This window comes from Anser brachyrhynchus (assembly GCF_964034855.1).
Source record: "Anser brachyrhynchus genome assembly, chromosome: 11".
Lineage (NCBI taxonomy): Eukaryota > Metazoa > Chordata > Aves > Anseriformes > Anatidae > Anser > Anser brachyrhynchus.
Genome location: NC_137706.1, coordinates 13,830,060 through 13,846,854, shown reverse-complemented (window position 1 = coordinate 13,846,854; position 16,795 = coordinate 13,830,060). Strand labels below are relative to the sequence as shown.

At 46.5% G+C, this 16,795-nt stretch overlaps 1 protein-coding gene across 4 annotated transcripts in view; it reads left to right on the top strand.

Moving 5' to 3' along the window:
• Positions 1 to 1,116: 1,116 nt before the first annotated feature.
• Positions 1,117 to 16,795, top strand: part of ZFAND6 (zinc finger AN1-type containing 6) — a 37,625-nt gene continuing 21,946 nt past the window's right edge. The window contains exons 1-2 of one of the 4 annotated variants that reach the window (XM_080607456.1): positions 1,117 to 1,256; positions 3,732 to 3,826. The gene's annotated coding sequence lies outside the window, so the exon portion shown is untranslated. Of the gene's footprint in view, positions 1,257 to 1,372; positions 1,571 to 3,731; positions 3,827 to 7,350; positions 7,504 to 8,934; positions 8,959 to 16,795 lie in introns of those variants that run through there. The other 3 variants (XM_080607457.1, XM_080607458.1, XM_080607459.1) reach the window with 3 other exon arrangements.

The following is a 16,795-nucleotide window of genomic DNA, read 5'->3' as shown; positions in this document are numbered from 1 at the left end:
TCTGCTGGGTTCACAACATTGGCATTAGTGAGATCTTACCAATGGGCCATCTCTACTTGGACTTTATCTTTGCTGAAATCCTTGTGTGGCCTCTTGTAATGCCTTCCTCAGGATATTCTTAAATTCCTCTGCAATAGAGAGAGGACAAATTCTAGAACACTGTTAACTGTCCTGACAGGAAACAGAAACGTATTTACCCACCTTCAGCTTCTCTGTCTTGCCTTGTTGCCCCGGAGCTTCACAATGTCTTGCTTTTTTGCTCCTCCAAAACTCCCCACGACCCCAGCTCACCTGACATCTCTGACCTCTCATCCAGCTCCTCCACTCGTGGCCCCCTACCCTGCGCTATCCACAGATAAAATTCTGCTCTCATTTGCTTTGTTCCATCTCTGTGGAGTCCTGTCCTCCCCCCTATCTGCCACGAGCCCCCATCATCCTTAAATTTCACCTCACACCCTTCCCTGACAGAGAAATTATGTGAGACCGTACTGTGGGCGCGACATAAAAACATTCTGTGTAAAAATAAGCTGCGGTGCACCTCCTCAGAGCCCCTAATTTGAAAAAAAGCAGCACAAAGAAGGCCGGGCCAGGTGACATTTTAACGTTTTGTAGATCAGGAGAGCTGGAAGCCCACAGCCGACTCCCCCGGGGGCACAAAGCTCTGACAGGGCCGGGGGAGGCGCAGGCCGCCGCCAGCCCCCTCAGGCGAGTTTTATTCCAGCAGGCGTTTATCCTTCACGAATTTAAAACACGGTACACAACATTTTATTTTATTTATTTTATGTTATGAGGTGTGATGGGGGGCGGCCTCTCCTCGGGCTCCTCTCAGCCAGGCCGCGGCCCGGCCTGAGGGGAGCAGCCTGCAGCTCCGTGGGGAGCTCCGTACCCGGAGCTGGGGGCCGCTGCCCCCCGGCCCTGCGTGCCCCGACCCCGCCTGTCCCCCCCCCCCCGTCCCCGCTGTCGCCTCAGGCCAAGGGGAACGCGAGAAGGGAAGGCGATGGGGGGGGAGCACACGGGGCAGGCCGCTGCCCCTTTAAATCCCACCCTGCGTTTCACGTCGCCGCCGTCTCCTCGCCATACATAACCAGCCGCGGCGCCGCCCCCCCCCGTCCCCCCGCCGCCTCCCTTCCGCGGCGCCGCCAATCCGCGCCCGCCCGCGTCACTCCGAGGGCGAGGGCAGGCGGAGAGGAAAAAAAAAAAAGAAGAAAAAAGAAAAAAAAAAAAGTTTGGTGAGGAGCGAGCGGGGCCGCGGGCAGGTGAGGGGAGCGCGGCGGGGCCGGCGGGGCGCGGGGGGCTCCTTCGGGACCTTTTTTTTGCCTTTTTTCTCCTTTTTTACCTCACGGGGCCGCCAGGCTGCGTGCGCAGGAGCCCTCCCGGGGCAGAGGTGTCCTTGTGAGGGAGCCGCGGGCCCGCCCGGCTGGCTGAGGGCCGCTGCCGGGCGGTGCTGGGGGTCGTGGGGGCGGTGGTCTGGGGGGGGGTCGTGAGGGGTTTGGCAGCCCCCCGGCGGGGTGAGGGCTTTCCCCCGGCCGGCCGGGCCTTCCCCGCGGGTCAGGGCGCTGCCTGCCCCTCGGTGAGTCCCGTGCAGCCTCGCCGTTAGAGGCAGGGGTCGAGCCTGCGCCGTGTCGTCAGCGTTTTTGGTGTTTTTAGCAGGAAAAAAAAAGTTCTTTTTCGGCGTTGTTGTGGCGCTCGGCGAGGAGCCCTGCTAAATTTAACCGAGCTTAACTCGCTCTGGGCTCTGAAAAAAAAAAAAAATAAATAAAAAGGCTGGAGTGAGAGATAAGGGCTGCAGGCATCCACAGCCCCCGAAGGACTTGGGGGGGGGGGGGGGGGGGGGTCCTTGTAAAATAAAAAGCAATAATTGTCTCCTCGCTGCTACCGGCGAAGCCTCCACCAAATGTGCTGACGTAAGGTGGAGGCGTTCAGCAAAACCAAGGGCAGCTCCTTCTCCCCCTCCGCGGACCGACTTAAAGCGCACAGTTGTGCTCTGAAGTCCATTCCCTGGATGTTTGTTCAGACTTGCCCTATAATGGGTGTCATTGCATAAGAGTTGCAGGCAGCGTGCTGAGTTTCTTTCGTTCTTCCAAGGGTCTGTGCCCTCCTCCTGACTGTGCCAGGCTGTCTGTGTACACTGCAGAGAGAAGGGTGCAGCTTTGCGAGCTGCCCTATGAACTCCAGGGGAAAAAAAATACAGCAGCTCCTCTCTTCCTCCTCCTGCTTCTAAGCAAATGATTTTGTCTGATGTCATCGTAAATAATTCCTTTCGCAGAGCGCTAATCCTCTTCTGAACTGTGGATGATGGTAACTCAACGGCTGAGGAAGCAAATATGTCAGTTCCTTAGTCTCTTTCCTGTGTCTCCTTTAACTTTTATAGCTTTGCTCTTTGAATTCGGCCTGATTTGTTTAGTTAGTGCTGGGGTGCCTACACCTGTTCTTTATATTAATTATCCCTTGGCCTAGAACAAGGGGACTGGCTCTTGCCTCGTATATATTTGTTCTGGCCAAAATAACAGTGTGTTCTGGGGGAATTTTTGTTCCTTATGATAGTGAGTATCAAATCCTTGACACGTCGGTGGCATAATTCCTTGATTGTACTACTTTCCAGATAGTGTCTTCAGCAGTGAAGAACTTCCTCTATCTCCTGTACGTGTTTCTGAGGATCCTTGTAAAATAACTTTTGTCTCAGAAAACTATGAATCATATTAAAATAATAACAGATTAAAATTAACTTACTTCTCGACTAATCATGAGTTGTTGACAAAGATGAAAAACTTGCATGTTGCAGACTACTTCTGAGAGTTTAAGAACATAAATTTACACTTCAAGTTTTTGTTACTTTATGATCTCAGATGGCACATACAAAACCTTGTACAAATAGCTTGAAAGAGATAGTGGCAAGTTATCAGGAGGGGAGTAGCATTGACACAAACTAGTGAAAAGTTGCCGTGGTTACGGATAAAGGTAATCCTTGCTTCTGCGAAGGTGTGTCCTTCTGTAATAGCTGTATAAATCAGTTTGATTTCTGAGAGAATTGTAAGTACACAAACTTCCAGCTCCATTTTCTTAGCAGTTAGTAGTTGTACAGCTACCTTTTTCTTTTAATTAAGTACTGAATAGACTTTGACTTGTGTTCAAGATACTTGATTTAAACTACAAAGAGTATTACAGATTATATATAGATGTTCTTGGAGCGTGCTAAATTCAGTGGAAATCAGCATTTTTTTCTACCCAAGAGATACCTGATGACAAGAAAAAGTCTTTCAAAATGTCTGGATCCTTTTTCAAGTACTCTGAAGAGAGTGATGCGTGGCATCTGGCACTGGAGTCCTCAGCTGTGTAGCTGAACAAGATGTCATCCCCTATTCTGATATTAAAAATACATATATTAAAAAAAAAAAGTCATAATAGCAATATGGTGACTGCTGAGTGATTAAGACTCATTACGGCTTTGCAGCTTTATAAGCCAGGAGATAAGAGTGGAACAAAAAGGAGGGGGGGAAATGAAAGCTATTTTCTTAATGGCTTATTCCCTGTGCAGAAGGAAGCAGTTGGAATTTAACATGTGGATAACCTTTAATAAGTTCTCGGGGTAGCTAACCTTTGGGTGGGTTGAGATAGCTGCTCGGACTTCCAGGGGAATGTCGTGTGCGTGAATACGGCTGTCCAGGCAGCTAACCAGCCCTCTCTGATGAAGACCTGATATTTACCACATGTACCTTTTTTGTTATTTCCAGATTTGATTATCACAGTGCAGCAGTACAGCTTGGATTCAAAGCAGCAAGAGAAATCTCAGGAAGTTCTTCAAGCTTACTGAAATCTCATCAGTCTGGTATGTTGCACTCTCTAGGCTCTTGGAGTAGCAAGCTGAATTCTTTGTATGCAAGGGCCTCCTTAGTTGCTGCTAAGGATACTGAAGTTTCTAGGACTTTGGCTTGCTACCAGCAACTTTATTCTCACAAAGTAATATGCTACCACAAATATGGAACTTTGTATTGCTGGGGTAGTGTGGAAGATTGCTTTTGGTAGTGGTATTCATACCAGGGCAACAAACCTGTACTTCAGAACCTTCAGTCAACACATGCTGAGAACTTGTTTTTGTCTTGCCTGTCCTGCCTTGAAATTCCAGGTACTTTTTGCAGACTCTTTAAAGTAAAAGCAGGCTGGAAAGAGACTACCACTAACTAACTTTCAAGAGACTGCACACTGATATATTGAAGAATGTATAAGAATACAAGAAGGAACGTTTCTTTTATCATGCAGGGGTTTTTCTTCTATTCCTTATGTAGGCAGTTTGTTTAGGTTTGATTAAAAAATGATTGCCGACTTCTCAGAGCTGTTTCTCAAATGGCAAAGTTCTGAAATTCCTATGCTCATGTGCTTTTAAATTTAAAAGTTTCCAAAAAATCTTATACAGCAAGTTTATGGGAACTGTAGTTAGTAAACAGGTATTGCAACATCTGAGGATACAAAAACAATAGGAAGCTAAATATTCAGTTTAAAGCTATCTCTAATAATAATAAATAAACAATCTAAAAGACAGAGCTGTAATTGTTTAAAAAAATCGGCACATGCTGTAATGCTGACACAATTGACAAGGAGAGGGTAAAGTCCTTTTCTACAATGCAAGTTCAGTGTGTGAAAGCACCAGTTCTGTTACTGTGCTACTTATTAACATGTACAAAATCCAGGAGGTATGTTGTATTCAAGACGGTGAAAAACAGGTGCAAACTGTGAGGAAAGATGGTGTGCTTCACTGGGATCTTTTGGGAACTGGAGAGCCAGTAGCCATTTCTCGATCTAATCCCTGAACAGCCATCACATGTAGCTTTTGATCGCTACTATTCTGGTCTCTGTTTGAACTGGTGACTTAAAGATGAAAGGCTCTGTTCTTGATCTCTTGAGCTGTCGAGTCCTCCAAACTTACTGTCTTCTGTATATGTAAGATCGCAGAACAAATGGGCTTTTAGCTGCTCCGTGATTACAATAGTCAAATGAGAGTCAGGTGCTCTCTCTTGTTGTCCTCAGAGCAAAGTTCAGTGGCAGCAAACCGAATCTTTTTTATGCTGCTGTCAAAGCTTCCCTGTTTAGTGTACTTGCAGCTGCAATCTGCTGTTTCATGTTTTTCTGCGTTACTAAAGATATTGTAAGAGTAGCAAAGGCCTAACTTGAGCCCAGACCTTAAAATGATGCCTCTGCACTTCCTCCCAAATGTGCCTGTGTTTTCATGGAAAATAGGTTACTTGTGTGCAGAAACTGAGCTTATAAATTGGGCTTTTTAGTGTTCAGTTCCACTAGGTTTCCTTCAGCATGGGATAACAACTTGAGTAGCATTTTTTATATATATTTGGATTTTCAACATGTAAATGTAGATGTGTGTAGCCATGATTTCTGGTTCAATGAGGCAGGGCTAACTCTGAACCTAGTTTTGATCGCCTATTTCACCAATTTTGGGGTTCTATTTATTTTGTGAAGGTAGCAAATTACTCTTGGAGCATTCTTAGTAGGAGTGTTATGGTGTTTTTTTGTTTTTTTTTTTTAAGGAAATTAGACTAACAAATCTAGGAGGTCGGTCTTGAACAGAGGAGAATCTGCTTTGCCATTCCCCTGATGCTCTGGGTGAGCCATGCTCTTGCTTATCAGAAGCTGGCCAAGCTTCTGCCAGATCATTGAGTCAGAAGGGGCATGGAAGGGTCTGATGAGCACCAGAGCCGTAGTAAGGCAGTAGGCCAGGCTGCATGGCTGGGAGGGGAAAGATGGGGAGAAAGAGGAATGAAACTTCTCCCTTCTAGCGATAAGGAGCTGCTAGCTGCCTGTTTAACAGAAGTATGAGTTGCGTTGTTCAATGGTAAAAGTTATTTTTCATCACTGTTGCAGTTGCCAGGTGGTTAGACTTCTTTCGTAGCACAAAGAGCCAGAGTTGTAGGTTAATATAGTGTTTTTTTTCCTTTTTGAAAGTACCCAACCAGCACAAGTAACTTTAGGGTTGTCATGTCCTCTGCCATTACTAGGCAGCTCTGGTGATAAGATTGGTGACTTCTGATGTTTTTTTTTATGGGCCTAAAGTTAACGTGCTCTAAATTGAAGCTTTCCAAGATTGATTACAGGGATTCTTGGAGGACACTTTACTGGTACGTTGTATTTGCATGAAGTGTGTGCTTGGATCTGATGTCTTCGATAGCGTTTGGTCAGAAGTGTCCTGCAAGCGGCCTCACGGTTATCCTCAGGGGACTGGCTGACTTCCTAAAGTACTGTTGAAGTTCTGGCTCATGTACAGCGCGGGATTTAAGTGTAAGGGTTAACGTCTGGTTCTTACAGCTCATTTTAGGTTCTGCAGGGGAAGTTATGTAAATCTTGTTAAAGTTAACTCCGGTCTTGCAATGCTTTGTGCTCATTAACCTAACAGCTGTACGAACTGCTGCTTTCCAGTTCGGTTTGGCTTTGTGGGGCGATAGATCGCTCTAGAAGAGAAGGTAGCACAAACAGGTTACGTGACTGTTTTAGAGGAATCAGATGTCCTTCTCGATGGTGTTTTTTGTTCTTTTTGGTGGGACGTGCGGAACAGCTGTGCGCTAAGGTGTTTGAGCTTGATTAACGTGCACCGGGAAAGTTAAGGCAGATAGCCATGTTGCCGCACGGCCCCTAGCTAGAGCAGGGGGAGGCAGCTCCAGCGTGTCCCTAGGGGCAAGAACTGTCCTGTAAAGCAAGGACTTCTCCTCTCTCCCCGTGCTCAGCACAAACCAACCCCAGCACGTCCACGCAGACCGGCTTCACCTCAGCTTCACCCGGCTGACCCCCCTCAGCCGTTACAAACCCACGAACGTGCTTCGGGAGGCGACCTTTTTGCGTTGCGCGGCGCTGGGAGGAAGCCGTGCCGCCGGCCGCCCGGGGAGCCTCGCAGCGCCCCGCCGCTCCTTTCGGCCTCGGCGAGCCCCGAGAGCTTCCAGCGGCTCCCGCAGCCGCTGCCCCCGAGGCGCCGCCCGCCTCTCGCCGTGCTGACTCACGCTTCGCAGCGCCGGGAGCCTCCTGCCAGCGGCCGCCGAGCCTATTTTTAGCCGGGCCGCCCCGCCGGCCTGTCCCCGGCCGCGAGCGGGGGCCGGGGGCAGCGGAGGGGCCGCGGGGGTCCCGCTGCTCCCGGGGGGGGGACCCCCGGGGTGGGGGGGTGGGGGGACGCGGCGCCCAGCGCTGCCTCCCGTGGCGGCCGCCGGCGGGGTGCGGCCCCTTTAAGAGCCACCCCCCCTCACCGGGGAGGGAGGGGGGGGGGGGGTGCTCGAAGCGCTGCCTCAACCTAACCTGCTAGCGAGGAAAAAGTTCTTTAACTAACAGACGCGCCGCTCCGCCAATCGCAGCGCGGAGCCGGGCCGGCGGGGCGGTGCCTTCCTTATCCTCCACCAATCGCGGCGGGGGCGGCGCGCGCAGGCTGGGTTGCGCCGGGAGAGCCCCCCCCGCCCCCCCCGCGGGAGCAAGAAGTGAAGTTGAGCCGGGGTCGGAGCGGGGAGCCGGGCGGCGGTAGGCACCTTCCCCTCGCGGCCGGGTCCTAGCGCCCCCCCGCCGGCCGGGGAGCAGAACAAAAGGGGCTCCGCGGGCAGCAGCCCGGCTGCCGGGGGGCTCCGCGGGAGGGGGGGGGGGGGGGCTCGGGGCGCTCCGCCCGGCCTCGGGCACGGCCGGGAGCCCCGGGGGGAGCCGCAGCGGGCAGCGGCTCCAGCTCCGGCCCCTCGGGTCGCGCCCGGCTTCGGGCCAGCTCGCCGTGACAGCCGCTGCGGGGTCAGCCCGCGGCAGCGTTTGCTCGGAGCGGTTTTGTCTCAAATCGCCTATTGTTGTGCCGCCGAGCCCCGCTCCGCCGTTGTCTCGGGCTTCGCTCTCGCTCGCAGGAACGCCTCGCAGGTCCTCGGCGTGCAGAACAAAGATAGCTGGAAACTGCGCGGAGAAAGCGCGGTTCGCCGCCTCCTTTCTCTTCAGCTTGGCGGACAGCCGGGGCTCTGCTCACCGACGCGGGCAGGAGAATTGTGTTAGTGCCCCGGTCGGCAGGGAGGTGCTGCCCTCCCAGCCGGGGCTGGGGGTGAGCGGCTTCGGCTGCCGAATCGCTCCGGCTCTCGTGAGTCCTCTGTTGTCCGACCGTAGCGAGCGGGTGTCTGCTCCGAGGGGAGGTTATTTTTAGTTTCCGCACCAGGTGTGTCATCTAAGGCCTTCCTAGCACTATTTTTAGCGATACTTGGTGCCTCCGAAAGACCTTTAGGAAGAGGACGAGTGTGATTTGCCACGGGTGGCATGGGATGAGGGTGAGAGGGAGGAGAGCAGGAAGTGGCGAGTCAGGAAGTCGGGGTTTTTAATGAGAATGAAGACTTTTTTGTTTTAATCGTCATCCTTTTGGTATCTTTGACAAGTATGTTAGACGAGGCCACATACAGAACAATGCTTTCAGAGCGATGATTATATTTTCTTGCTTCCCTAAATATTTCCTGTTGTTTACTTAAAAAAAATAGAACAAACACTTGTGCCTGTACACGGCTGCTCCTGGGAACTGGAAAGAAATACTCGTGGCCCTAATACTTGTTGAGGCTAAGTAAGGAGTTTGACGGGATTTGTATGATTAGTTGAGATGACAGAAGAATGGCTGTGAAAACTGAGCAGCAGTCTTCCAAGCGGCAAAGGAAAGCTATTGTTTAAACCTCTAGCGAACATAAACAAAAGTGTGGCTATTAAAGTGTACCTCCTGCTTTCAGTTTTGTACTGAGCCATTTTGCTTACTCCAAAAATGCTGGTTGCGGATTACTTCTTTAAAAAATATGTCAAAGCACCATGACACGTTGGCATCTTGCCACACTTCATTGGCTTGTAGGTCTGAATTACTAATTTGCTTTTGCTATCTGTTTACACCGTTTCTTTTTGTTGTAGATTATATTTAAACCTTGGATATACTTCTTTAGAACGAGCAGTGACTGTGTCTAGTCCTTTAGGCGAGAGGTGAGCCAGATCTCTTGCATAAGGGGAGGTAATTAAGAAGGGGATATATACGTTTAAATCCCTGGGGTTTGATTCATTTCTTAACTTTACAACTGATGCTAGGCCGAGACTGAGTGGCTAGGTTTCACGTCTCGGGTGAGGGCAAGAAGAATAGAATAGTTTGCTTTCGTTCCTATAAATCATGGTATGAGTACGTGCATTAGACTTGCTCAAACAAACTGGAGCAAACTCAGGTGTTTGTGTGCTGTTGAATACTATGTTTGGCCAAAAGCTGGTTTTGCTTAAAACAGAAGAAAAGCTGCATGCATCAGGCAACGCGAATTGTATTGCTCGGTGTTTGAGTAGCAGTTCTTCTCTGGTCCCCTCTGCCCCCCAACTTAGGAAAGAGAGATTATCTGGGGCCAATTTTACTGATGTATTCAGTGCAGAAGTGAAGTGCTCAACTCTCTCACCACATGTATACAATTCTAATGCAGGCAGTTTGTAGAAAGCAAATCTGCCCTAAAGGATAAACATACCACTTTGCTGGCACAGCTGTACAACTTCTGTATTCAGGCTACAGCAAATGTTTCTTGCCTGCGTTCAGAGCCGTCGCTGGCAGGACCCGTGTTGTCCCCGCGCGCCGATTGGTTGCTCCAGCACTCCTTGTTCAGAAAAACCTTCTCCCGCACATGCTCCATCTGCAAGCCTTAAACACTGTGAGTGTCGTGTGCTGTGGGATTTACATGTCTGCTTCTTGCGCCAGGATGGGATATGCATCTCTGATGCGAATAAGAGATTCACACAGTGATTGTCAGCCTGTACAAAATTCAGGGCCGGACCTTGTCTCCTCTGTTGGTGAGGCAGAGAGGACCTGTGCTCTTTTGTCTGTTGGCATCTCTTCCCAATGCTGTGACGCAGGTGGCTCTCCGCTTGCTGGGATGGTCGCCCCGCACTCCGCTTCCATGTAATGCTTCCTGGAGAAGGCTGTGCACCTCCCCCTGGGACAGTTGTTGTAAAACATGCCGGTAGCCTTAGGGAGGGCAGCTGTCCACCCTGCAAACAGCCAGGTGGGCTTCAGGGCCCTGCTTGCTTGTCGAGTGCTTTCTGCTCCGTGTGGTGCCTCCTGCCGCCCTCCCAGTGCAGTGGGTCCCGTGGGCGCTGGGGGCGAAGCCAACGAGGCTCGCTTAAATTGTTCTAAATTAGTGGCTCGAGCCAACCCAACTGGCTCTTTTCCCTTACTCTTCCTTCCCGTATTCCCCAAGTGCTTCAGGGATCATTTCTGCTAATTGCTTCGTGCCCAAGGCGCGAGGGAGGGAAGTGGGTGAATAATGTCATCTCAGAGAACTTCAGCCCTACCAGAAAGGGACATCTGTCCATGGTTTTAGACGTGGGTTATGCCTGCTAACAGGTTTCATTGCAGTTCCTAGGAGAGACACGGTGAAGGGGTGAGTAGCTGTTGATCGTTACAGCGGTGCTGGTGCAGAGAAGGTTGGTACTGGAGGTACGGCCCTGGTGGACAGATACAAGGCTCCTCGAGGAGATGGTTGCTCTCCTCTGGTGTGGAGCCCAGTCTGGGTGGGGCGGATGATCAGGCCGGTGATGTTTACATTGTAGTAAGGTTTTGTGAAAATAAGCAGTTAATTACACATGGCCAACAAAGGAATAGGAACAGCTAAGGTAAGGGACTGTCCTTGCTTTAAAATCAATTTAACAGAGGCATGAAAGGTTTAAGTTTTTTTAAACCTGCCTTTTTTTTTTTTTTTTACCTTTAGAAATATCAGGAACATTGTCTTTCTTCCCTGTTCTTGTTGGATGTCTCAGATGTGTCATAAGCTTCTCAGCCCTTAATTGAAGGGGTGGGGTGATATATTTTTAACAGATCCCTTCCAACTGTGTTTATAGGGCTTTTGAGTTAAATAGAGATTAGCAAAAACAAAGCCGTGACAGTGTAAAAATTGTTTCTCCTCAATCAAGTTGTATTTGCTTGTGCATTCTGCGGTTGTTGACAGAAACTCAGGTTTTGTGCATCTGAAAAGTAACTTTTCTAGCTATTAAATTATACATCGAGATAAACCAAGTTAAATCCTAACTTCATCCGTCTTCTGTTCCATTTAGATCAACTTGAGAAAATGTTTTGAGCACTACTTAAACAAATGAACTCTTGCATTTGTGTATTTCCTAAAAATAGTTCCTTTTTAAGCAACAGTTTCATTAAATATATGGCTCTTCCTTTAACTTAATGGTTCAGCAATCTTACAGAAGCCGAAACTGTCTCCACTCTGGTCTCCAAGCTGAAGACCACCCCTGCTCCGCTGTTCCACCCTGTCAGGATATATTTGTGTCACAGCACTCTAACCTTCAGGGTATGGTATTTGTCAGTCTGAAATGTAATAATCCTGTATCTGTAGAACGAAACTATAAACAGTGCGGCTGACTTGGCAGGCCCTGACAACCACCTGAACGGTTTAACTAGCCCAGGGTTTAAGACAACACCGCGCTGGTGCGTCCTGTGATTCACAGTGCTAATGCATTTTTATCCATGTGAAGGATTAGGGAAACAAATATAAACTTCATTATCAAATTAATGTGGAAGCTTAATAGCAGGATTTTTGAGGACAGAAGTGAGGTGCTCTCAGCTTGGTTAAATGTTTTGCGTTGGGCGTGTTTTGTTTTTTTCAAACAATGACTTGACTTTTCACCATTAGCTTGAACAAGGCAGAAGGCTGGACAGCGTATGCTGTTGAATACATGCACAAAATCAGGCTGAAAATACTGCATGGGGAAGACAGCTGCTTTAGCTGCTGACACCGAAGGCTTTAAATTTTTGGAGGTGAGAGACAAAAAGAGTATCACTGATTTTACAGACAAAACTACAGAGCTTCTGTAAGTAAATTGGGCAGTTTCATGCCTTTTTATACACAAGTCTTATCTTTGAGTTAGATTGCCTGAAGAAAACGTTTAACCAGTTGTTGATCATGCTGTTTCTTGAGGGCAGGGCAGATGAGGCTGCAAAGAAGGATGAAATTGTCTCTACAATCTCCTATGTGAATTTAAGATGTTTTTCTAAAATGATGATATGGAATCAGGATCTTTAGTGCAATGTAACTTTACCACGTAGTAGAATATTTTCTGTGCAACAGAAGCGTCTTGCATTACAGCCTTATCAAGGCAGGGGCAAAGGAAGTGACTGTGTTGTGAGTGTTTAGAAACTGAAACACTTGCAGGTTGTTCTTCCTGCCTAGTTAGTTCTCTAAGTGAAATTTACAAGACTTATGCTGGGCCTCTACCATCCAAATGTCATGCTAGTATGATGTCCTGTTGGGTATTGGTGTTCGGTCCTTGAATAAGTGATTTTGTAGGGACTAATTAGGATTAGTTATCAACCAAATGTTATTGTCTTGGGGAAAAATAACTAGAAAAGTAATTATTTTAGTGCTTGTTATATCGAAACCATTTGATTTCATACCTGAAAAAAGTGTCAACATGGGCAGACTTACCTAGAAAAGTTTTTAGGGAAGAGACTAGAGAATTGCTCAACTGGGTTGTTTTGAATATCAGTATGTTTTCATGGGCTTTGTTTAAAGTATCCTGGAAGAGCAGGAAGGAGGCATTAGTAACGATAGGTCAAGGTAAGTGTGTCATTAGTTACATAATAAACACTGTCAGCTGAGTGTGACAAACTGTGCTGAGGCTGAGACCAATACTCAGATCAAGGAGTATTTGATCTGTTGTGGACTGGCCTAGCAGCAGTGCGTGAATATTTTGCCTTCCTAATAAGTCTAGTGAAACTTGGCGTAGGGCTTTGATTTCAATTGAAAACTCTTGAGCATAGCAGTGGAGTAATTGACTAGCTTCTAACCTTTTTTTTTGGAGGAGCGTCAACAAACAAACTCAACAAAAACAAACGAACAAAACCCCCTGAAATTCAAGTCTAATTTCACACTCCAGTCACTTAGCTGATTGTTGCCTTCCTGTGTTTTCTTTTCTCTAACTTGGTGTCTGTGAAACTTTTGGCTGTTTTGCTCTGTCTTTTTGATCCTATTGCAAGAGTTAGCTTGTTGTTCTTCAAAGTCACATGTGACCCATGGTCTTAAGTTTATACCTAGTCATTCTGTATCTAAATAAATCCCTGATTAGTTGTTACCTACTTATCCTTCTATCTTTTACCACAGATTGCCCACTGCGCAGGCAAAATGCTTGAAATATCAGTCCGTCTGTTCTGTTGAGGAATATTTCTGTCCTTGATGCAGCTATGACACCTTAATTTCTCAAACTGTCAAGGCCTGAGATGAAGAATTTGCTGAAACTTCTTTGTATGAGCTGATAGCTCTATCTGGTGAACTTGCGCAGGGTGGCACATACAAAGTAAAAGGCATGTTGTGGTATTGCTGGGTTTTCTTAAGCAGCATCAGTGCTATTTATTAAAATAGAAGAAAGTCTTCTCTTAAAATCCAGGGTTATGGGTGAAATTAGTGATTTTTATGCAAGGGATACAAATACTCTTCAACACTGGTAATTTTTGTGTGTGTTCCCATCAGAAAAGGAGTGTGAGACATGTTTCTGGGAGACAATGCCAGTGCACTGCCACAGCTTGAAAAACAAATGGTACTCATGGAATTAGCCTAATGTAACGTAGCAGCTGAAGCTGTGATGCATGCGAATGTGTCTGAAGGGCTCTGGTCTTGCTGATCTCCCATATATTTCTGACCTTATGCCTTAATAAATGGGGTATATTGTGTCCTTTTTTCCAATGTTTCCTGATAGAAGTCCTGTTGGCCAGTACTTATGAATGAAAGGGAACGAGTGCTGTGATAGAAAGCCATGCAGTTACACAAAATGAGGTTTGATGTCTTCTGAGCAGGTTCTGTATCACACGTTAGAACGGATGAAGTGGCCTTAGTATGCTAAGCAAAGTAATTGAAGTGAGATCTGGCTTGTGTTTTTGTACTTCTCCTTTAGATCATGAATTTTCCTTTCTCTGGAAGGTGTTGTTACTCTGTCATGTGTCGATCTGTTCTCTGGCAGAATACAATCACTATGGCAAGAGAAGAAGTCAGATGTATTTAAAGAATTATTGTTCAAAATGCAAATTTCTTCTCATATGGGTGGATGAAAAAAGGGGAATCCCAGAGCACTGCTTAACAGCTCAGTCCTTTGGATACAAGTCCCTCCCTTAAAGCTATTTATGGCTGTATTTTTCTTTGTAGAATTGTAAAAAGAACTCTGTACAAAGGTACCATCATATTAAATGGGAGACAGTGGCATCCAGCCATGCTATTTTTAGGCTATTGTGCTCTTAACTTGCTGATCTGAGTGTTCTGGGCAGTGAGCGGGGGAGACCTCGTACTAGAAATGCCTGCTCATGGAGTTGAATCTAGTCTGAAAACAGAATGAATAGCAAACTTGGTTGTCAGAAAAGCAGGTCGGAGTTGTACCTGAAGTGAATATTAGTAAGTGAAAAGTGTGATTAAAGCACAATGCCTGCAACGTAGACTTTTACTCGAAAGCTGGCAGTTAGCTCTGGCTTTTGTCCTGCTCAGGTTGAGTAACTGAAATCTATGCAGTCTGTTCTGTATGGGCTAAGAAAAGAAGTAGAAAAAAACTGATAGTCTGTTCCGTGATGGCAATGGGAAAAATGCCAGTTGTCCTCAGTTAAGTTTCTTCCAATAGTTCTTAAGCTTTTCCTAAACGCTGTGACAACCCCTCCATCTGAGCAAGTGGTATAGTTTTAGAAACCTTCAGAAGGGAGAGTGCCTTACACTTGGTGAATTTCAGATTATTCTTTAACTTTTCATCTATTAATCTGACACTACCTCAGATAGTTAAGGCTGCAATAAGGCATTTCATATCTGATTTCCACCCTGGCCTCTTTGTGCCATATGCAGCTTTCATCTTTTCTTGACTTCCACTATGGCTGAAGCTGTGCCTTAGAGTTGAGGTCCAATACCACTTCGATAGTTCCACCTTTCTGCAGCAGAGCAATGCTACCTTGACTCTACTGGTACAGAACTGTAGAGCTGCACAGTGAACCAGATGCAGGAACCCCTCCGGGCTCTGGAAGAACAAAGTCTTTGAGGTAAATCAGTTCCTGGTGTGCTGACATTAAGCTTAAGTTACCCATACCATGAAACCACTGCACTGGTTAGGTGGAAGTACGAATTGGATGCACGTTTGTTGGTTGCACTTGGCTGCTCACTGGTTGCAGTGTTTCAAGCAGTGTGGCAGTTGAAAGGAAACTAAGGAAAGACACACGATTTCATGGTTAGTGTGACCAGTTAGCTGATATAGCCATGTATTTGGTGCAACGTGGCAGTAAATGTTGAGGGATGGATAAATATCAGTTGCCCAGCATGGTGGCTGCTGCTCAGCTGTGTAGTATTTTTGTATGTTTGGTGCAGGGTGATTGGTTTTACTGTTTAGACAATTCAGTAACTTGTTTGGCATCATGTAAGCTGGCTTCCCTTACGATTGAAAAAACACAACAACAAAACTGGAATCGCATTGGGGTTAAAACAAAGTAGCACCTTTGAATCCTTGGCTAAATTTAAGTGCATTGCAAAAGACCAGGAATGCAGCTTTGCCACAGGGAACATTATACTTACACCCCTTTTGCTGAAAACTTGTCCCTAAATACCCTGTTTGTTTGGACAGGCTTTAGCTTTAGGTTAAATTCCCCATCAAACCACAGTAAGGGTATTGTATAATTTTGAACACTTAAATTAGACATAGTGCATCATTCTAAATAGAACAACACATCATCCATGATAATCACAATGTTCTTGGAAGTTAAGTTGAATTCAAGATGCCCTAACCAGAAGTGATGATGATGATCCTTTTATTTATTAACATCTAGGAACCCTAATATTAGAGCAGGACCTCCCTGAGCATTAGGCCTATGCAGAACTGTAGCATTATGAGCTAATTAAAATTCTACATGGTGCTGTTTACAAAAACAAATTATAATGTGTTTTGTGCTTACTGTCAGTTCTCAGCAACAGGTGTTTTGTTAGCAAGAAGCTGTCTATTTTGGGAACTCGTGTTAAAGCGGCTTTTATCTCTTCTGGGTTTGATATGCTTAAAATAAGTGAAACTTATGCTGTATTGTGAGAAGATTACTTATTCACTGAATATCAAAAGAAGCGATTACTGAATCTGTATCTATTCTTTTAGTAATTATATGGGTAATCTTGTAAGTGTTTGAATCTTCCCTATGTATTATTTTTTATCAGTTTGTAAATCCAAACCTGTTTTGAAACACAGCATGAAAGAGAGTTTATGGAGTTGCCCTCTGTGTACGTCCCTTAAACTTGGGTCTGGTATTGTAAAGGAATGTAGGGAATTTTAGGATCTTCTAATTTTACCCAACCCCTGATTTCTGAAATGGCTGACTGCGCTGTGTGGTGCCAAAGCAAGCCAAATGTGGCTTTGTCTTGCCTGTTTCAGAGTAAGCTGTCTTGTCATTGCTGGAGCACTTTGAGAATTTATTTGAAACCTGACAGATTAATGACATGCCTTCTTTTAATTTATAGAGCTATGATAGAAATATGGAGAGTAACTTGAGGATTCCTGCAGTCTTTGGCTCCAGGCACCTCAATGCCAAAGTAGAGCTATGAGATAGCACTCTCTAGAGTTTGTGCCGGGGAAGAAGAGGGCTAACCCAGCAGCTCCTGCAGCGTGACACCAGTTCAGCTACACTTGATGGAAACTGGTTTGTGCAAGCTCAGGTGGCAGGCTGCTGGAAAGCAGTTACTGAGATGGTTTGGTTTTCTGATGGGTGTAACTCTACAATCGTTGTTCCTCCTGAGCAGACGCCTGAACAGCACTGCCTAAAATTTGTGCTCTTTTATTCATGTTT